Raw genomic sequence first — 22,634 nt, forward strand, 5'->3', positions numbered from 1 at the left:
AGAGGGAACCAGTCCAGAAATGCAGCAATTGATCATTTTGTCCCTCTTGGCAAGGGACTGAGGGAGCCCCAGAACTACTGCAAAGACAACAACACTCTGCTCAACAAGCTGAAGTGGGCCTTCATTTTGAACAAAACCGGCGGCCTTCTGAAACCTGATGGAAAGAATGTTTGGCCTCAGGCTGTGGTCATCAGAAGAGAGAGAAAAGTGTGGAAATATCGAGCAGGAACTCTGGCCATTGTGGGGAGTGACCCTGTCTGGATTCCAGGTGTCCCCAAAGCTGCTCCATCCCTGCCCTCCTCACCTGTGTGAAAGGCTGAGGGTTTGCAGGAATTGTGGTGTTAAGCCACCAGAGGTGCTGCTGTGGACCCGAGACCTGCCTGGGGTCAGGCTCTGCCTTCCTTCCATTTGGGATCACGGAGAGCAGTCGCGGGTGTTTCACAGGGCGTGTGCCTGCCCCGGGACACTGCTACGCTGCCAGTGGGCACTGGGATCCAACCTGCTGCCTTGGCAGCTTCTGCCCGCTGCCGGTGGTGGTGCCAGGACCGATTGGTGGCCGTGAGTTTGCAAAAGGAGCGATTTCCCCTCCTCCCTCCCGCCCGAGGCCGCCACGGCCCCTGAGGGGATGGAGCTGGAGCGGGGCGCCCCCTGCTGGCCGGGAGTGCTCCCTGCAGCGCTCCCTGCTGGCCGCAGTTATAACTGCCACAAAAACCAACAGCGCTGAGCGGGAGGGAAAGTTCTGGGCTTGTGTTGTTTTCTTCTGTTCTGCTTTATAAATTTCCCGGTAAAGAGCTATTATTCCTTTTCCCTCATTTTGGCCTGCAAGCCTCATCATTTTTCAAATTTAAAAAATTTTAGACATGGGTCTTCTTTCCATTCCGAGAAAATTCCCTCTTTCCTTGACAGAGATTTCTCATTTAAATGAAAGCCTTGACCCACCCCTGCCAAACACAGCTGTTCCAAAATGTCTCCAGTCATCAAATTTTCCTGTCTCTGACAATCCGCCCTGTACCATGGCTTGATCCCGACTACCCTGGCAATAGGGGAGACTCCAGAACGCCCACAGGGCCTTTGTGAGATCATCGTGAGGGGAACACAGCAGAGGAGAGGTTAGGGACCGGGAACAAGAGAATCCAGAGCCTCCTGAAGGCCGCTTTGGCCACCAGAGCAAGCAAGGTCCAGGGCCCTACCAGTTCCTCTGGTGGAGAAACGTGCTGAGGGAAACATCTGGGGTTTGTTCCTCGTTGTGGCTTTCCCTGGAAATCGGTCCTTGCGTGACCATTTGGACTCTCAGCCTTGTTGCGGTTGCTGTTGGTTTCATTCTCTCTCGTTGCTGTTTCAGCAAATTGTTCTTCTCTCAGCTCTTTGGCATCTTTGTGCCTCCACGGGGAGCAGGAGGGGCAGCTTTTAGTGGCAGCACAGACACGAGAGGGTGCCCATGGGTGGGGACCCCCAGTGCCCCCAGTTCCCCCCAGTGTCACAGCACATTCCCATAGATGTCACCGGGTTCCCGCAGTCGCCCCTGGGGTCCCCGCAGCTCCGCGTAGGTCACCTGGGGATCCTGGAGTGTGGTGGAACGGGGGGACACTGCGAGAGACACGGGCTGTGGGATCTGGGTGGGGTGACACTGGTGGGTGACGTGTCCCTCTGTGTGTGTCCCCCCCGTACTCACCCCCTGCCCTCTTGGTGACCACGACGTGGGTGTACAGCACCTCCCCCTGCTCTGGGGGGGGCGGGTGATCCGGGGGGGCCCTGAGACAATAAAAGGGAGTTGGGGGAGGGAATGGGAGGTCTTGGGGGTTGTGGTAAAAGGGGAGAGTGTGGTTTGAGACCCCCACTCACCGTTCTTGCTGCTTCCTGGCAGCTTCAAAGCAAAGAGGGGAGGGGTGACTGTGGGGGTTCCCAGGGCTCTGACCCCTCTCAGGATTGCTGAACCCCCACAGGACCCTCAATTTTCCTCAGGACCCCCAAACATCTCTGGAGCTCCCAGAATCCATGAACCTCCCCAGTACCCCCTACCAACTCAGCCTCAATATCCAAAGCCCAGCAGGGATAGAGACCCCCCCAATTACCCCCAGGGCCCCTGAAAGAACCCCCAACATCCCCACAGGACCCTCCAGCACCTCCCCAAACCCCATCAGCACCCCCAGCAAAGGTCACAAATATGGGGCTGTGCGTGCTGCCCTATTGCTCCCCAACTTTGGGGGTCTCTACAGCTCCCTGGGACACCTGTCCCCCCATTGTCACCCACCCAGGTGGTGCCACGGGCGCCAGGCTACAATGACACCCATGAGCAGGACTAGGAACAAAAGGGCCCCACCGACCCTTGTGGCCACTGCAAGTAACAGAAGGGGACACATAAGGGTTACCCTGAACCCTGGGTGTCCTGCACTCCCTGATGACCCCGTGTGGCCCCACCTTTGTTGCAGTGTCACAGCCACGACCAGCTCAGTGCTGGGTGCCTGGAACACGCAGTGCAGGTCCAGCTGGTTGGTGGCCACACACCAGTAGGTGCCTAAATGTCCCACATTGATGTCCCTGAGCTCCAGGAGGGGACCCCGGGCCACCTCCTGGCCATTGTGCAACCAGGTGAAGGTGACAGGGGCTGAGCCCACCTGCACCGAGCAGCGCAGGGTCACCGTGTCCCCCTCCAGCAGCGCCTGCGCAGGCACCTGCAGCACCAGCCCGTCTGGGGGACAGAGGGATCCTGTCACATCCCATGGCACCAAGACCTCCCCACTGGGTCACACCCAGTGCACCAGGGGTTCCCAATGCCAACACTGGGATCCCCCCGGTCTGGGATGCTCTGGGATGTCCCCAGAGCAGGGGATGGGCTCTGGTCACACAGGAGGTGACCCATGGAGCAGAGCCCACCCAGACCCCTTGGAGTCCCTGTGGGTGCCAGGCTGGGGACACCCAAACCTCCCTAACCATATAAGACAGTCACAGGGGGGCTGAACCTGGTGCCAGGTCTGTCACACTCACGGGTGCCACTCTCAGTGAAAGTGAAATGGTCAGATCCCTGATGCCCCCATCGCTTCCTGTCCTTGTACCAGGTTGTGGCACCAGCGGTCTCCAAACCCTGGCAGGTCAGTGTCACCCGGTCCCACAGCATCACAGGTCTCCAAGGCGGCTCCACGAGGAGCTGGGTGGTCTGGGCACCTGTGGGTGACAGGGGACACCAGCCTGCCAGGGCCAGTGTGGGGCTGGGGACAGTGGGGTGGGGCCATGGCATCCCCCGAGGACTCACCAGCGAGGCCGAGGGTCTGGGCTGGAAGGGAGAAGGGACAGGGCTGGGTGGGGGTGGCATTGCAGGGACAGAGGCTCATGGGTCACGGGGTGTGGGGGCTGTCCCCAAAGTGTCCCCATGGGGACAGCCGTTCTTGTGAGAAAGTGTGTGGGGGTGGCCACCAAAAGATTTGGCAAAGCAGGGGGAGATTTCTGTGTCACAGCCACCTGTGCACCACATCTGTGTGGCACAGATACCTTGGGAACAGGAACGTGTCCCCTTCTGTCCCTGCATCCCAGTTCCCTTGTCCCCCACCCTATCCCCACAGCTACCGGAGCCCAAAGGTGCCAGTCCCCACATTCCTGTCCCCACATCCCCATCCCCAAATTCTGGCCCCCTGTTCTTGTCCCCAAAGTCACCCTACATCCCCAGTCCAACCAATGTCCACTGTGGCTAACACGGACTGGCACTGCTGGCACTTGGGACCTCAGGGGACCCTGCTGCCCCCCTTTGCTCCCTCCCCTCCTCATCCCCAGGCTTTCAGGCCCATGCCCAGGGCACTCACCCCAAAGGAACAGCATCACCATCCCAGCCATCCCAGTGTTGCCAGCCATGTGGACTGGTGTGAGAGTCTGTCTGAAATATCCCTCATCTGCCACATGATCATCATTAGGGGAACACTGAAGAAAAGACCCCCCTGTCTAGCCCTGTAGGAGAAAGTCATATGCCAGCCAGGCCGTGAGACCTGAGAGCATTGTCAAAGTTTTGTTTTCACAGGTGTATTTACTATATGCTACACTGAGCTCAACAAGAAGAAAGAAGGACATTCTGACCTTTTGCAAAAATAGTTGTGGGATTTTTCTCTTGGCCTGGCTGAACTTCTCCTGAGTTCTGGCTGGTCCTCCTAAGAAGACCCCTCTGGCTCGTTTGCAATCACTGTGACAGACAAACTGAAATGTAAGAAGCCTCTTCAGCAGAGAAAAACCCAGACATGAAACCCCTATGTGAGAAGGCCCCCTCTCATACTTTCCAAGGCCTGGGACTGAAACCCCCAACCAGGGAGGTGTGCAGGGGGAGGCAAGGTGACCAAAGCAAGATGGATGTTGCAGGTGGGAGCATTGGACCATGAAGACAATGGCTCTCGCCCACTACAGAGAATATGGACTGTGTGTACCCTTTCCAAATACCATTCTTTTCCCCAAGGATACAATAGACTATCTTTGATTTGGTTTCAAGATCTATTCCCCTCCCCCCATCAAAAAAGGGTATTATTAGAGTGCAGATGGGCTGCACCCCTGAGATTTCCCTGGACGTGACCTGGTGAACTCCATCGGCTGGACACCAAAGGACACCGCAGTACTACGTTTGGTAGCTACATACCTTTTTCTTTTTCCTCCCTCTTTTCCCTTTTATTTTTCCCTTTCCCCCAATTCCTCCCCAAGGCATTTTAACTGTGGTTATTTCAATAAAGGTGATTTGTTTTGATTATCACTGCAAACCCCCTTCGACCGTGTTGGTTCTTCTTGCACTCTGAGATCACAAACCATCACGAAACCCATCCGTGAGGACGGCTTGTGACAACTGGCTGTCACTCGCTGCTGTGGCCACCGCTCCCTTGGCTGGCGGCTCTTCGGATGAAGGGCAAGGAAGCGAGGTCACATCTTGTCCCAACATGGAGGTGGCCCTTGGTGGGGGCAGGGTGGCCACAAGATGGGCACAGGCTGGGGACATGGTGGGACAGCCTGAGGACATGGTGGGGGATGGTCTTGGCAGGACTGGGGGGCTCAGGGAATGTGGGGAACCAAGGATGGGTGTCCAGCAGAATGGGGGTCCAGTGGAGTTGGGGTTTCCATGCCTGGGGGCATTCAGGGATGGGGGTGCTGTGGGAACATGGTCCCCAGGGATTTGGGGTCATGGCAAGTGGGTGCCAGGGCTGGGGGTGCAGGGGGAAAAAGGGGACCCTCGGGAATAGGGGTTCCGGGGAAGAAGCAGCCCATGGGATGGGATCAAGGCAATGGTGGGGCTGGGCAATGTCAGTCCTGGGATGGGGGTCCCCAGGGAGGAGAGACCAAGGCAATGGGGTTCCCATGGTTGGGTTCCCAGGGGAATGGGGGTGCCAGGGATGGGCAGTGGCTGCGTGGCCATGGGGGTCACAGCTCCATCCTGGGGTGCCTCAGATTTTGGGGTGACCCAGAGCCCAGCACAGTCCCCACCCTGGGGCACCCCAGGGCTGTCCTGGGAGTCTCTGTGTCCCTGCCGCACTCACCCCAGGGTCAGGTCCCCCCATTTCCTGGCTCAGCCATCCCAGGCAACACTTGATGCCCAATTGGTTCAGAGAAAATTACACATCCATAGGATAAAAGCAAAAATCTTTCCCACACCGTTATTTTCCTAATAAAGAACAAACTCAGCAAAAATCAAACTGGCAAGGTATAAAATGCTCTGGTTTGTAGAATCCTTATAACGCTTTCTGTCCCAACAAGTCCCTCACAATAAAAACACAAACAAATCACAAAGAAATGAGACTTTTTGGCTCCCTTTAGGAGCCCCTTGGTGCATCCCACAGCAGCGTTTGCTTGTGGATAACACAGAGGGTGGAATCTCCCTGAGTGTCCACCAGCTCCATGGGATTGTTCCCTGCCTACTGGGCAGAAACCCAGCCCCTAAGGAAACCTTTTCTTGGACCATATTTAGGAACTCTTCCTATTTTGCTCGTTCCCACCCTGAAAATTGATTGATTTCCCATGGAGGAAGGGGAGAAGCTCTGTCCATGCTTGGGACAGTGCACAAGAAGCTGTGGAAATGCCCCTGTGTTCCTCAGGGTCTGATTCCCTGGTAAATCCACTCCAGCCTGCCCTGAATTCCCCTGCCTGGGCACTCCCTGCTCCTGCTGTGACACCCCTGTTCCCCAGCACCTTGTGTGCAGCCCCTGCTCAATATTTCCACACTTTTCCCTCTCTTCTGGTGTGCACATCCAGAACACAAACATTCTTTCCATGAGGTTCCAAAGGGCAGGAGGTTTTGTTCAAGAAGGAGGGTCCAGGTCAGCTTCTTGAGCAGATTGGTGTGGGATTTGCAGTTGTTTTGTGGTATTCTCAGTCCCTTGGGGACAGGAACAAATAATCAGTTGCTGCATTTCCGGACTGGTTCCCTCACAGCTGCCCCTGCAGGGGCAGTTTCCAGCCAGCCCTGCTCTGAAAACCATTAAAGGCCCTCACAGAGCCACTGCTTGAGCTCCCTTTGGGTTTGTGCTTCTTGCAGGGCTGAACAAACCACAGACAGGGCCTTTTTCACCCACAGAATTCTCACCTCTGCAGCAGCTCTAAAGCTGCCAGAATCAAAGCCAAGGGGGCAGGGGGGACCCTCAGGTGCTGGCTGCCACCTGGGGCTGGGCAGAGCAGGGCTGGGCAATGGCCATCCCTGTGCAGTGGGGCTGGGCCATGGCTGGGCCCCAGCCTTGCATTGACAGGGGTCCCCAGGATGTGCCACCCCTGGGACAGGCACCCAGCCAGGAATGTGCAGGGACATTTCTGGAACTGCCACACCCTGGGACAGGAGCCCCCATGCCAGGATGTGTCACCCCCTGGGACAGGATCCCCCCAGGACAGGAGCCTCTGGATGTGCCACCCCAGGACAGAACCTGCCCCTTTCCCATCTGACTCTTAGCACAAACGGCCTCTTCCTTCTTGTCCAGGAAAAAGGAGGTGAAAGTGTTGAGGGGGCACAGCCCAACACCTCCATCCCCCACAGCCTCCCCACCCTTCCCTGCACCCCCTGCTCCCCATTTTTCTCCTCCCCTGGCTCCCCCCAATCCATTCCTTGCTCAGGTGCTCCCCGGGATTGCTGAGCCAGGAACGGGGGCAGAGGGCACCTGGCACAAAAGTGAGGAAAATAAGGAAAAAAGAGAAATAAAGAGAGGAAAAAGTCAAGGGCAGGGGAGGGCACAGAGGCAGAGCTACCCAGGACCCCCATGTGATGCCTGCACAGGAAATGAGCACCCCAGGGGTGGCAGTGCTGGGCCCTGGGTCACACCAAAATCTGAGGCACCCAGGGAAGGAGCTGAGATCCCTGTGTCCATCAAGCCACTGCCCATCCCTGGCACCTCCGTTCCCCTGGGAACCCAACCATGGCACCCCCATTCCATATGTCCCACATTGCCTGGGAGCCCCATCCCTGTACTGACATTCCCCACGATCTCCATGGCCCAGGAACCCTGTCCTGTTCATTCCAAGCCCTGAAATCTCCCATCCCCCAGGACCTTCATCCTCTCAGCTCCCCCATTCTCCCATCATCCACATCCAAAGAACCCCCATCCCATGACTCCAAATCCCTGGAGCCCACGTTCCATTAGGATTCCTATCCCTGAGTCTCCCCAGCCCTGGGGGAGAGGGATTTCCATGCCCCCCACCCCAATCCTAGGTGACTCCACCTCTTCAGGACCCCCATTGTTCAGGGACCCCATCCCTGGGACCCCCCCATTCTCCTGGACACCCATCCCTGGCTCCCCAAACCCATTGAGCCCCCCCCCTCCTGGGAACCCCATGTCCCACCTTGTCCCACTCAGCCTTGTCCCCAGCCTGTCCCCAGTTTGTGGCCACCCTGCCCCCACCAAGGGCCGCCTACACATGGGGATGGACGTGACCTCGCTTCCTTCCCCTTCATCCGAAGAGCCGCCAGCCAGGGGAGCGGTGGCCACAGCAGCGAGTGACAGCCAGTGCACATGGCTGGGGACACCGGGATGGCCGGGAAGGTGGCGCTGCTCCTGTGGGGTGAGTGCCCCGGGCACGGGCCTGACACCCTGGGGATGGTGAGGGGAGGGGGCACAGGGGGGCTGCAGGGTCCCCTGAGGTCTCCAATGCAAGCAGAGCCAGAGCGTGAGGTCACCAGAGCCATGGGGTGGCTGTGGGGATAGAGGAAGGGGGACAGGAATGTACTGCTGTCCCCTACGGGGACAGTTTGGGGACATCTCCCACACCCTGTGCCCCCGGTGCCTCTGTCCCCATGGTGCCACCCCCACCCAGCCCTGTCCCTTCTCCCTTCCAGCCCAGACCCTCGGCCTCGCTGGTGAGTCCTTGGGGGATGCCATGGCCCCACCCCACTGTCCCCAGCCCCACACTGGCCCTGGCAGGCTGGTGTCCCCTGTCACCCACAGGTGCCCAGACCACCTAGCTCCTGGTGGAGCCCCCTGGAGGCCGGCGGTGCATTGGGACCGGGTGACACTGACCTGCCAGGGCTTGGGGACCGCTGGTGCCACCACCTGGTACAAGGATGGGCAGCGCTGGGGGCAGCAGGGACTCGACCACCTGAGTGTCACTGAGAGTGGCACCTACACGTGTGACAGGCCTGGCACTGGGCACAGCCCCCCCGTTAGAGTCTTAGATGGTGAGTGGGTATCTTAAATCATCTGGGTGGCCGCTGATAGATCTGGGTGAGCTCCAGTCTGTGGGTGGCCTCACACCCCTTGTGTGGTGCCCTGCACACAGGAACATCCCAGTTCATCCCAGTGCACCCACATGTCCCCAGTGCCATGGGGACCCTCCTTGCACCTGTCTCAAGCCTCTCAGTGAGATGGGACCCTCCTGTCCCACAAATGAGCTGGTGCTGCAGGTGCCAGCACGGGCACTGCTGGAGGGGGACACAGTGACACTGCGCTGCCGGGGCCGGCAGGACAACCCGGACACCAGGGTGCGATTTTACCGGGAGGAGAAGGATCTGTGGGGGTCCCTCAGGGGAACTGAGCTGTCCCTGTCCCCTCTGCAGCTGCACCACAGCGGTCACTACAGCTGCAGTGGCTTTGTGAAGCCCTTTCATTCACGGTCAGCACCAGTGCCAGTGACAGTGCACGGTGAGCACCCCCACAGTTGGAATTCTGATCTCCTGACACCTCCAAAGCCCCTTCCCAGCAGACTCAGAGTCACAGTCCTCACCTCCCCTCTCCTTCCCTGAGCTCTTCTCGGTGCTGGTGCTGGAGGGTCGCCCCAAGCCCACCGAGGGGTCCCCCCTGACTCTCAGCTGCCTCAGCGCCCCCAGCCCCCTGCAGCCCCGAGCCCCCTCCTGCACGTGTTCTACCGGGACGGGCAGGTGGTGGGGGGCCTGCAGGGGTCCCTGCAGCTGCTGGTGCCTGCTCTGGGGGTCTCCCACTCGGGGAATTACAGCTGCCAGGTGCACTCCAAGGGGGGTCGTGCAGAATAGCAGAGCCCGGCTCCATGTCACGGTGCACAGTGAGTGCGGGGATGGGCACGGGGAGCCCTCATGGTCTGCTCGGGTCCCCCATTACTGTCTGGGGACCTCCATCAGTGCCAGGAGACCCCATCCCTCACTGGGTCCCTTCACCCCTCCCGAGGTCCCCTCCCCCCTCTCTGAAGTCCCGTCACATTCCCCAGGTCTCACCATACCCTCCCTTGGGTCCCTGTACCCTCCCTGGATTCAGCCCCCTCCCTCACCACGTGTCCCTTCCCTGACCCCCCATCCTTCCTTGGAGTCCCTTTCAAGACCCCCCAGTCTCTTCACAGCCTTTCCCTCACTGGGATCCCTCTTCCCCTCCCTTACCCCCCAGGTCCCTCACTGTCCCCTTCTGTCACCCCCTCCCACAGGGGTCCCGCTCTCGGGGGTGTCCCTGTCAGCACAGCCCCCCAGGGGACAGGTGGCACTCGGGGACAGCCTGGTGCTGAGCTGCACGGTGGCCGCAGGGTCAGGTCCCCTGTCCTTCTCCTGGCACCAGAAGGGCTCGGGGGCACTGCTGGGCACCGGCCCCCACCTGGAGCTGCACCACGTTGGGGACAATGACAGCAGCCAGTACCGGTGCCGGGTCAGCAATGGGGACAGCGTGGCTGAGAGTGACCCCCTGAATGTCACCGTCCTGGGTGAGCGGGACCCTCGGGCTGGGGGTGACCCAACCGCAGCACCCCCATCCCACCTCACCCAGTGCCAGCCTTCTTTATGTCCCCACAGTGCCTGTGGCTAATGCCACCATCATCCCCAGTCCCCCATCACACCAGGTGCGTGCAGGTGACAATGTGACCCTGCGCTGCTCAGTGCAGGTGGGCTCAGCCCCTGTCACCTTCATCTGGCTGCACAACGGGAAGGAGGTGGCTCAGGGTCCCCTCCTGGAGCTCAGGGACATCGATGTGGGACATTCGGGCACCTACCAGTGCATGGCCAGCAATCAGCTGGGACAGGACGGGCACCGCGTGTTCCAGGCACTCAGCCCTGAGCTGGCCCTGGAGGCGACAGCGTAGGACACAGAGAAACACAGGGTCACAGGTGGAGTCACACAGGGTTACTCAGGGATGCAAGACCCCGGGGGTGATGGGTGACCCTGATGTGTCCCCCTCTGTTTCTTGCAGTGGCTGCAGGGGTCAGTGGGGCCCTTTTGTTCCTGCTCCTGCTCGTGGGTGTCATTGTGGCCTGGCACCAGTGGCACCGCCTGGGTGGGTGACAATGGGGGACGGGGGTCCCAGGGAGCTGTAGAGGCCCCCAGAGTTGGGGAGCGATAGGGCGGCACCCACAGACCCAGAAATGTGACTTTGGCTGGGAGTCCTGTAGGGTTTGGGCAGTGTCTGGATGGTCCTGCAGGGATGTTGAGGGTTCTTTCAGGGGCCCTGGGGGTATTTGGGTGGTCTTTGTCCCAGCTGGGTTTGGGTGTTTGAGGCTGACTTGGTTGGGACCACTGGAGAGGTTCACAGATTCTGGGGGGTTTCAGGGACGCTTGGGCATCCCATGGGGGTTCAGCAATCCTGACAGGGGTCAGGGCCCTGTGACCCCCACAGTGACTCCTCCTCTCTTTCTTTTGCAGCTGCCAGGAAGCAGCAGGAAAGGTGAGTGGGAGGCTCAAACCACACTCTCCCCTTTTACCCGAACGCCCCAAGACCTCCCATTTCCTCCCCCACATCCCCTTTATTCCCTTAGGGCCCCCCCGGATCCCCCGGCCCCCCCAGAGGAGGGGGAGGTGCTGTACACCCACGTCGTGGTCACCAAGTGGGCAGGGGGTGAGTACAGGGGGGACACACACAGAGGGACACGTCACCCACCAGTGTCACCCCACCCAGATCCCACAGCCCGTGTCTCTCGCAGTGTCCCCCCGTGCCACCACCCTCCAGGATCCCCAGGTGACCAACGCGGAGCTGCGGGGACCCCAGGGCGACCGCGGGAACCCGGTGACATCTACGGGAATGTGCTGTGACACTGGGGGGAACTGGGGGCACTGGGGGTCCCCACCCATGGGCACCCACTCGTGTCTGTGCTGCCACTAAAAACTGCCCCTCCTGCTCCCCGTGGGGGAACAAACATCCCAAAGGGCTGAGAGAAGAACAATTTGCTGAAACAGCAATGAGAGAGAATTAAACCAACAGAAACAGCAACAAGGTTCAGAGTCCAAAGGATCAGAAAACGAATGATTTCCTGGGAAAGCCCCCAAAATAGAGGCAAATCCCAGATGATTGCCCCAGCACATTTTCTCCACTAGGGGAACCTGGCAGGGCCCTGGACCTTCCTTGTTCTGAAGTGGCCTTCAGGTGGCTCTGGATTCTCTGTCCCAAACCCCTCCTCTGCTGTGTTCCCCACACCATGATGTCACAAAGGCCCTGGGGGGGTTCCAGAGCCTCCCCCATTCCAAGGGCAGTCAGGATCAGGCCATGGCACAGGGTGAGGTGTCAGAGACAGGAAAAGTTTGATGTCTGGAGACATTTTGGAACACCTCCATGTGGCAGGGGTGGGTCAGGCCTTGCTTTTGGTGAGACAGGGCCCCGTCTGTCCATCAGTCTGTCAGCCTTGGCACATTGGGGACAGTGTGACACTCTGCCAAAGCCAGCTCCTGAGTGTCCACATGACCAGAAGTGCCAGCTGGGGAGAGGGCCCTTGGTGGCCCTAATGGCTCAAAAGGCAGACCATGAGGTGGCACACTCCCTGACCGTGTCTGCTCTTGGGTTGTCTGTCTCATCCACGCTGGAACCCAGGAGTTGGCAACTCATTTAAAAGAGAAATATCTGCCATGGAAAGTAGGAACATTCCTGGAATCGAAAGAAGACACATGTCTAAAATTTGTTTTAATTTCAAAAATGATAAGGCTTCCAGGCAAAAGTGTAAGAAAAGTAATAGGGCTCTTTAGTAGGAAATTTATAAAGCAGAACAGAACCAACAACACAAACCCAGAATCCCAGAACTTTCCCTCCCGCTCAGCGCTGTTGGTTTTTGTGGCAGTTATAACCGCGGCCAGCAGGGGGCGCTGCAGGGAGCACTCCCGGCCAGCAGGGGGCGCCCCGCTCCAGCTCCATCCCCTCAGGGGCCATGGCGGCCTCGGGCGGGAGGGAGGAGGGCAAATCGCTCCTTCTGCAAACTCACGGCCACCAATCGGTCCCGGCACCACCACCGGCTGTGGGCAGAAGCCGCCAAGGCAGCAGGTTGGATCCCGGTGCCCACTGGCAGTGTAGCAGTTTCCCGGGGCCAGGCACATGCCCTGCACAACACCCGCGACCGCTCTCCATGATCCCGAATGGGAGGAAGGCAGCGCCCGAGCTCAGGCAGGTCTTGGGTCCACAGGAGCATCTCTGGTGGCTTTGTGCCACAATTCCTGCCAACCCTCATCCTTTCACTCCTCTTTCCTTTTCCAGCCCTCGTACAGCAGCTCTGGGAATGTTGAATTGCCCTGCGATGTTGAGGAAAGCTGGTGCTCTGTGCTGACTCTGCCAGAGCTTGTCCGGGGGCTCCAGAGCACGTTTGGCAGGAGGGAAGCGTTGGCGCGGGCTCAGCCCCTGGGCCGGGCGCTGCCTGCGCCCAGCCCCGGCCTCCCCTGCCCGCACAGCCCTGAGGCGCGGCCACAGCAGCCGCTGGCCAAGGGCTCCCGAGGGGAGGGGGCAGAGGGACGGCTGCTGCCCGGGGAGCCGCCGTGCCGCCCCGCAGCCCCGCCGGGCCGGGGCTCCATGGGCACCCGCCTCGGGCCCACGGGAGCCTGGAGAAGAGCCCGCGCGGCCTCTGCCTGCAGCAGCGGCCGGGGCACAGCTGCCCGGCCCCGCACCCTGAGCACCGCCCTCAGGGGCCTTCTCCAGCCTCAGCCTGGGGCTTCCAGGCCCTCCTTACCAGCACCTCGCTGAACTTTGAAAGCTGCCTCTTCTTCACCAGCTGCTTCAGCTTCCTCCTCTTCAGGAACTTGGCCACACCAAGCAGCGTTTCCCGAGAGGCCTGCAGGGCACCAGACACCCACAGATGGCCCCACGGGCCAAGGCACAGGACCCACATCCCTGTGCCAAGGCCTGCACCAGGCTGCACTCCTGGAGGTGCCAGGGCAGGAGGCAGCCCAGCCCCCTCCCCAAGATCCACCAGCATCACACAAAACCTCACCTTTGCCACACACTGCTTCTCATCATGGCACTGGAAAAAGAGTGGAAGGAGGCTTTGGCTCAAAATCTTCGCAAGGGGCTTTTTTCCCTCCTCCACTACCGACTCCATCACCCTGAAGAAGAGCTCAAGGGAGAGCACTTGCACATAGCTGTTGTCCTGGAGGAATGCAAGAGGATCAAGCCTTTACACCAAATTCTCCACGCTCACCTGGCCAAAGTTTCTGGGCAGCAGCCAGTGCCCGCAGCTGGGGACACAGAGCCTTACGTGGTCAAAGAGCAGCAGCAGTGCCTCAGCCAGCTTGGGGGCAGTGGTGCTGGATACCAGCATGTCTGCCTGGAGCACATTTGTCAACACATGCATGGACATGCTGACCACCTTTCCATCGGCCTCACCCAGCAGCTCCAGAAGGCTCGCAGACAGGCTGCACATTCTCCTGGCCTGGGTGGAACACAAGGCTGCGCTGCAAAGCCACATCCGGCTGCACCGCCAACACCACCCTGGCACTGCAAGCCCACCCTGCTGCTGCTGCTGCTGCTGCTGCTGCTGCTGCAGGGCCCACAGGCCAAAGGCCTGAGCCAAAGCACTGGGGCAGCTGAGGCAGGAGAGCTGGGAGCAGCTGCCTCAGCTCCTGAAGCCCTGCACGCCCAAGGGGCTGCTTTGCACAGCACAGCTTCAGCCGCAGCCCCCTTCTCACCATCCAGGGCTCCCTGCTGAGCACCACCAGGCCTCTGAGCGCCAGGCGCCGCCGCTCCCTGCACTCCATCTGCAGGCAACTTGACATCATCTTCACAACAGTGCCAGCACATTTCCTCAAGTGCAGGCACTTGAGGACCTGAAAGGCACGGGGCAGTGACAGGGGAGCCATCCAGCAGGAGCCCAGAACCACACAGGGCCAGGCCCAGGCAGCAGCACAGGGCGTGGGCACTGGCCCAGGCAGCTGTGGCTCTGAGAGGCCAGAGAGCTGCGAGGCAGCTCAGCCAGGCACTGCTGGCCACCAGGCTCACCTCCACAAGGAATGCTGTCATAGCGGCGGGAGAGATGCAACACACCATATGCGATGAATAGCAAATTTCGAAGTTTATTGAAACTCTACACATATTTATATTAGTGTTAATGAAGCTTATACATATTGCAAAAGCCGAGCTCATTATTGGTTAAAGCACACTTAGATCAAACACACCTACTTCTATCTCTTAACAATTATTTTGCTTCTATGTGTACATTCTTCTAATTTCTCTACCTTGGGATAGCTACATTTTCTGGCAAGCAATTTTCTCCCCCGTCTTCCCGTTTTAGAGAAGGTCACTGTGACCTTCGTCAGTAATTGGGCACCGGTTGCTCAGTTCTCAGCTTGTTTCTCTTACCCTTATCCATCAGTATCACATCAGAATGTCCTTTCTCAGCTAACCAATTATCCAAAAAGCTCTCTACAGAATGCCAGCAAGTGCAGATCCCAGCTTGGCTTTTCACTGCTGAGCAGCAGGAGAAGGCCATATGCCACATGGGAACACAGTGGGCTCAAGTCATAACGCATCTCCCTGGCAGGGGGAAAAAAGGCACCGAGAGCCTGAGGTGGGGGACAAACCTCTCCCAGAACTGACTCACAGAGGCTTGGTCTTTCCCCAGCATCGCTGCAGGGGATGTGGCTGCTCTGGGAGGTGGCCCCTTCTGGGCACTCTCCTATCCCAGCCTTTTCCAGGCTCCTTGGCCGTCCCTCAGTGATGAGCCTCTGTGACCCATGACCACAGGCACTGCCTGGAGCACAGGGCACAAATGCCGGGGACAGCGGGGACAAGGGGGTCTCACCTGGCCAGCAGAGCCATGGCATAGTGCTGACTGTCAGCACACAGCAGCGTCTCCCAGGCAACTTGCGCTCCATAGACATCACCACGTGCTCACACCGCGGTCGGCAGAGCAGAACCTTCATGGCCTGCACTGCAAACCTGTGTGCAGAGCAAAGCCCAGGTCACACTAGGAGCGCTGGCGCTGGCCACAAGGGCATGGCAAGGACAGGAGGACTGGCACCTGTTAAGCATGATGGGAAGGCGCTGCTCCTCCTGGCACGCTCTCCAGAAGCTATCAACTTCCTCTGCTGGCGGCTGCTGCATAGTGATGACAATATGGAAGAGCAGTGCCAGAAACAGTTGCTCAGAATAAGGGATCATGGCCTTGAGCAACCCGAGCACCTGCACAGTCACCAGAGCTGCCTGCAAAAGAAGCAGCCAGAGACAGCGCTCAGTGCCAAGGTGTCCATGGGGCAGGGCCCAAGGGCAGATGCAGGAGGAGCAGCGGGCCTGGTGCCCCCTGAGCCTGCCCCTAGCCCAGCTTTCAGCCCAGTGACTCCGGCACTGAGAGCACTGAGAGCTACTGCAGAGGCCACCTGGCGGCCCTGAGCATGGGCCCAGAAACTCACAGCCAGGGCAAAAACGTCCCTGTCGTCCCCAGCAGAGGCGCATGCGCTGTGCAGTGGCCAATCCTCCATTACACGGACCAGTGTTGGCAGCACTTTCTCCATTGTTACTCCTGACGAGCCAATGCTTCTCCATATCCTCGCAGCAGCTCTGTGGGATCAGATCTCTGTGTCAGGGGCATCTCAGTCACAGTACCGTGCCCTGTGCAGCTGTGCGAGTGCAGGTGAAAGAGCCCCGGTGCCTTGGGGGGCAGGGGGGAGCATTGGCAGCAGGCTCGGGAAACAGAGGGGCCTGAGGCTCCTGGACCTCTCTGCCTGTCCAGCAGACCCCATAGCACAGGCTGCACAGGGCCACGGGCCCTAAAGGCTGCTGAGCCCTGAGCTCTCCAGGCACGTGGGCCCCGCACCTGTCACATGTTGGGGCACAGCGCAGGAGGGTCAGCACCACGTCGGCAGGGTGCTCTTCAGCCAGCCTCACAATGTGGCTGTGCAGCGTGGCATCCATAGTGCCATGGGACAGTAGAGTCTGGTGGATGTTTCTTACCAGGGCCGGCACCTGGAGGAGGCATGGGGGAGATTTGGAGTGCTGTCCAAAGGAGCAACTTGCCCAGCTTCCCCCAAGAAGTGCTTCCCTTCCCGCCACACTCTGCTGGCCTCAAAGGCTGAGGGGGCCCAGGGACCACGGCTTGAGGGGACACACCATCCTGGCAGGCCTCCAGGCCCGGCCCCAGGCTGCTTACCTGCTCCTGAGAAGGAGCAGCACTGTCCACCACAAGATCCTTAGTGGGAGCATGAATCCCAGTGAGAGTGGGCCTGCTGCCAGTATTTGAGATATCCTCGGTCTCGGCGGTGTTGCTGTTTGTCACGGCCACATCCTCACTTGCTGCCTTGTCTGCCTTTGCCCTGTCCTCGTTCATTGCAGCCTCAGAGTCTTCTGAGCGCTCAGCCCAATCTGGGCTGACATCAGGCTCTGCCTGGAGCTCGGTCAGCCCCGAGGCAGGCTGGGCTGTGCCCTCAGCTGCCGTGGGGCCCACCTTTCTACGTCGTCGAATGCGCAGCAATTTCCCAAACATCTGCAGGAGAATAAAGGGCAGGGAAGCCAGGCATGCTCCGTGGCATGCTCCAAGCGTGCTGCTGGGCTGAGCAGGGACAGCAGGCCCAGCCCAGCTGGGGGTGGCTGCAGGTACCTTCAGGGTTTTGCGCAAGCGGCCACGGCCGGCTTCCTGCTCTTGTGTCTTCTCCAGGGCTGCACCTGGCAAAGAGCGAGCGCAGCCAGAGCTGAGGGGCTGCGGGAGAGGCCGGAGAACACAGCCCAGCCCTGCGCTCCCCAGGCAGGGAGAGCCTCGGCATGACCCAGGTGATGGAGCGCGGCCACTGCGGGCTGTCTGCTCTGCCCCTTGTCCATCCTGTCCATGGGCATGTCCCCAGGGCATGGGATGGGATGGCATGGGGCCACGCTGGCTGTAGCCATCAGCCCTGTGGCCCAGCTCTGCTACTCACCATCCTGCAGCGTCTGGATCTGCTCCGGGTCTTCAGGTTCTTGTGCTGGGGCGGCTCCAGGGATTCTCTTTTTTTCCCCCCCTGAACACTTTCAACAAGCCGGGCAATCTGGCTGCCATGCCAGAGTCTGTTCTTGAGGGTGCCTTCAAGAGAGATGCCTCAGGATATCGCCAAGTCAACAACTGCACTTGTGCCTTCAAGGCACCTGTGACAGACAAGCCTCAGGAAGGCTGCAGGACAGCAAGTCCTGCACTCTGCTCTTGAGGGCTCCTGCCACAATGACAGGAGACTCCTCCTAAGCCATTCAGGTGACCAAATCCCACCGTCTGGACTTGATGGCGCTGGCCACAGGAATGGCAGACGCCTCGGGAAAGCTCCGAGTCACAGAGTCCCGCAGGCTGGCCTCGAGCTCAGCTGGAGGAATAACGCTGCAGAAAAGCTCTGGCTGAGACGAGAAGGAGCACGCTGTGCAGGGGCTCCTCATGGCACCGCTCTGTCCCCTTCTGTCCCGTCGCCTGTTCCGAGCACCCGGGCAAGCTTCTATTTCCCACGTGTCACATAGGGCCCTTGGTCACCGGCTTCCATTCCATGCAACGCTGACCCTGCTGCAGCGTGCCAGCCAGGGCCCTTGCACACACTGCCGCCTGCCCTGGGGCCGCCCCCAGCCCGGCCAAAGTGGCCCAGGCTGGAAGCAATCCCTGCACCCAGGTGTCTCAGGCAGCCCCACAGGATCTCTTGCAACTGCTCCAAACATCAGCAACTCAAGTACTTCCAAAAGTTGCAAACTTCTCCAATTAATAGCCACGAGAATGGGAATGCTTTGGAAGTTTCTTCCCTTCTCAAAGCAGCAACTCCTTTGCCTTAACATCATCCACTGGAAGTCACTTGACCAAACATAACACTACACAGAGCCAAAAAGAAGGCCGTTCTTTGATTGGCAAGTGCTTTCCAAGAAGGGATTATTATCTTCTCATTCTCTTAAAGGAATAAAAGCTCTCAAGAAATGAAAGACCACTCAGCGTTACAAGAGTAACCCAAACAAATGAGTAGATGGCAAAAGGCCTAATCCTCCCCCAGTACAGATATCTAAGTGGCCAAGAAAGTACAGCTCTCCCCTCTTGTTCCCTGCAGGAGAAACAGGACCAGGAAAAGAAATAGTCACAGAGATTTTTTCTGCCCTCCAGAACCAAAGCTGTGCCAAAGCACAGATGCTGCCTTCAAAGGGACTCAAATTCCAGCCCAGACCTCTCACGTTCCAGAAAACTCCTTCCCCAACACCCAGCCCCCAAACACCCCCAGAGAAGCCCTCAACAGCCCGCCAGGACCCCCAGCTCTGCCCGTCCCTCCGCAGAGCTTTCCCAGCCTCCAACAGGGCCCCTGCTTCCCTGCACCTGCCGTGGGATGGCACTCAGGAGGATCTGCTCCAAGGCCTTCCCTGGCTTGGAGCAAAGCCAGCCTGACAGGCCTATGGTTCCTGGGTCATCCTTCCCAGCCAGCCTTCCTGTGCATGGCTCTTCCATGGGCACATCTGCGCTCAGCTCGCACTTCTCCACTCTGGCAGGCCTGCTGGGAAAGGATCCAGAGCAGCCTGGCAAGCTCTTTCTCCCGCTCCTTCTTCACTCTTGGGGGAGCTAGAACATCCCACAGGAAAGACACTGCTGCCACAAGAAGTGGGTGGCATCAGGCAGCTCTGGGGAGACCCCTCAGCACTGCTGTATCCTGAGGGAACGCTTCTGGCCATCCCCTGTGCGTATCCGCAAAAGCTTCAAATCAGCTGCCTCAGCTTCCAGGGCCTCTCTTGGCCAGCATCCTGATGTGGATGCAGGGCTGCTGCCAGGCACCGCTGGCACCCAGCGGGACAGGACCGGCTGTCTCGTGTCCACGCAGCAGCCCTGACACACAGCCAGGGCCATGCCGAAAGCAGACAAACTCTCCCGGCTCAGCAGAGAGGAGCAAGGAGCACTGGACTTCTCTCAGCCTGTCTCAGCTGGGCTCACTCCACCACACACCCCCATTTTAAGGCTGGCTGATTCCCAGCTGCCAGAAATCCCTGCCTTGTTCTCTCCAAGATGCACAGGGTGAGCCAATGAGCAGGACACCTTGGGAGGCCTTTTCCTAGGCCAGGGACACACCAAGAGCAGCCAAGACTCTCCGCGCTCCCTGGCCCATACATCCGCACTCTGTGCTTGCCCTGGGTCACAGCAGCTCCCACCAAGCAGGAGGCAAATGCATATTGCCAAGAGTTGAAACACAGCAGACAGGAAAGATGTGAAAAGTCTGTGTGTAAAGGCCTTTTAATTCACAGCTCTCACAGAGGGCTTTGGGGCTCATGGCTGGACAGAGATGCTCCTGCTCACACCTTTGTCCAAAGGGTGTAATACACCCTGCTGCAGGTGCTTGGGTTGGTTTCCACAGGTCCAGGCAGATGCCAAACCTACACTTCACTGCCTTTTCCCTGCCCCTCTGCCAAGTTCAACAGGCCTCACGGACTGAAAGGAGCACAGAAGAGTGCCAGAGGGGGACACTCACACTTGCCTCACTGGGAGCTCCCTGGGAAGCTCTTTCCTTGAGAAGCAAGCCCCTTTCCTCCAAAGGCGTTTCCCCAAATGTGCAGCTTTCCTAGGGAACACCAACACACCCTTAAGAAAAGCTGGCAAGGCTGAATGACTTCAGGTCCTTTCAGGACAGGCACTCCAGCTCTAGCTCCTATTCCCCCAAGTGAGTTTCCAGGTGCAGGTTTAGACGTGCAGCCCCAGGTCCTCTAAAAACACAAGCTGCCCGCTGCCTCTTCACCTGCCTCAGCTCCTGCCTGCGCTCACAGCACCAAAACCAGGCTGTTCCTGGCCAGGGACCAGAGCCCTGTTCCTGCAGGATGCTCTTGCCAGCACCTTCCAGGACTCTGTGCTGTGCACACAGCGCTTTTCATGCCCGCTCCCAACAGGCTTTGGAACACAGAGCACAACCTGGCTGGCTCTGCCACCTGCACAGCCCAAACACAGGTGGAGGAAGAAGCAGCAGGGGCTGTTTTGCGGCCATGCCCAAGAGATACTGGAAGGGTGCCCTCCCTCTGCTCTCCCTTGGTTGGCTTTCTGCCTGGGTCTGAGCCTGGGGCTGCCATTCCTCACTTGTGGGGACCAGAACCACAGCCGGGATCCCGGCACTGCCTGACAGTGCTCCGGGCACTGCCTGTCGCAGTGAGGGTGGCTGTGACAAACCTTTGGGTCCCCTGACTTCAGGGTGAACGTGGTGCAAAATAGGAGAGAAGGAGAGGGAACAATGGAGTGCCCAACAAGGAAATTACTTTTAATGAGAAATAAAAATGGGAACTATGCTTAGGAACAGAACACAACATAGGGAGAAGCTCCAAGGGCCACAAACAAGGAAGAGGTAACAATATATAGTCTTGGGGGTGGAACATTCTAGAAACCATACTCTATATGGAACACATGTAACCAATAGGGGAGTGGAACTTGGACTAATGAGCATAACTACTCCAAAGGCTCTTGGGAGGAGATCTGAGGCTTGCCCTGATTTAGATGAATGTTTCCCAGACCTTGAAGATCAGGCTTGGTTTGTTTGGTATGAAGTCCAGCTGACCCTATGCCTTAGTTTGGTTGACTCCAACATCTTACTCTTTTCTTGTAAAGCTAGAAATAAATTCCGTAGACAGTGCATTTCTTGCAGTGTTAGGAGAAAAAATGCAACTTTATGGTCTCATTTTTCAATGGAACACCTCTGAGAAAGATCCTTTGTTAATCACACAGTGGGTTTTTCTTCCTTATAGGTCTCCAAAAACAATTTTTACAACCATGGAGATGACAGCTGAAATCATAATTAGAGCCAGAACGAGATTGCTAACGATGGCAAGCCAAGATTTTGTATTTATTTATTTACCTGTGAAAAGGGTTGATTGGGCTTTGCAAAATTCAGACTTGCAAATTGCATCGCTAAATTATTCAGGTGTTTGTTCTATTCATTACCCAGGCCACAAATTGTTGCAAGTTTTAGAGAAAAACCCATTCTAAGTGAGGAGCCTTTAAGTGCTATAACTCTCCTCACTGATGGAGCAGGGAAAACACACAAATCAGTAATAGTATGGCAAAATCAAACAACACAAACATGAAAGTCAGATGTTCAAACAATAGAGGGCTCTCCTCAGATTGCTGAACTGGCTGCAGTAGTTTAGAGCATTTCAGCTCTTTTCAGAACTTTTGAATTTAATTACAGATTTATCTTATATTGCTAGTATTGTTAAAAGAATAGAAGGATCAGTTTTAAAGGATGTTACAAATGATATTGTTGGCTTTCATGTCTTTCTACAATTTTGACACTCAGAACTAACCAATATTTTGTCTCTCATATCAGGGTTCATTCCTCACTTCCAGGATTCATGGCAGGCAGAAGGAAATGCGAGAGCCGACAAACTGACAATGGTTTTTTCAAACACTTTGCCAAACATTTTGAACAAGCAAAACTGAGTCATGCTTTTTTCCCATCAAAATGCACAAGCACTGGTGCCAATGTTTGACACGAGCATGATTAGCACAGATCAAAACTGCACTTTTGGCAGCTGCAAAGGCACATGAGAGGCACAGACGTCAGGAATTTTCAATCCCCCCATTTACCTTCCAATTTCTAATGGAATAACGGCATTCCAGGCATTGGGAATTTTGAATGCTCCAACTGCTCTCCCCAATTCCCATTAGATAATGGCTTTCCGGCCATGAGGAATTTGAATCCTCCAGCTCTCCCTCCAAATTCCCATGGAATAATGGCATTCCAGGCATCAAATCCTCCAGTTCCCCTCCAAAATTTCCCCCAAAACTATGGAATAATGGCATTCCGGGCATAGGAATTTTTGAATGTTCCAGCTCCTCTCCCAAATGCTCACGGAATAATGGCATTCAAAGTGTTGGGAATTTCAAATCCTCCAGCTCCTCTCCCAAATTCCCACCAAATTCCCATGGAATAGCAGCATTCTGGGTGTCAGGAATTTCAAATCCTCCCATTCCTCTCCCAAATTCCCATGGAATAACAGCATTCTGGGTGTCAGGAAGTTTGAATCCTCCAGCTCCAATGTCATATTCCCACCAAAACTGGAGAATGGGATGACTGCATTCCGGGCACCAGGAATCCCAAATCCTCCAGCTCCCCTCCCAA

Source organism: Agelaius tricolor, unplaced genomic scaffold, assembly GCF_023055355.1.
Source record: "Agelaius tricolor isolate 1412-34295 unplaced genomic scaffold, bAgeTri1.0.p SCAF_52, whole genome shotgun sequence".
Classification (NCBI taxonomy): domain Eukaryota; kingdom Metazoa; phylum Chordata; class Aves; order Passeriformes; family Icteridae; genus Agelaius; species Agelaius tricolor.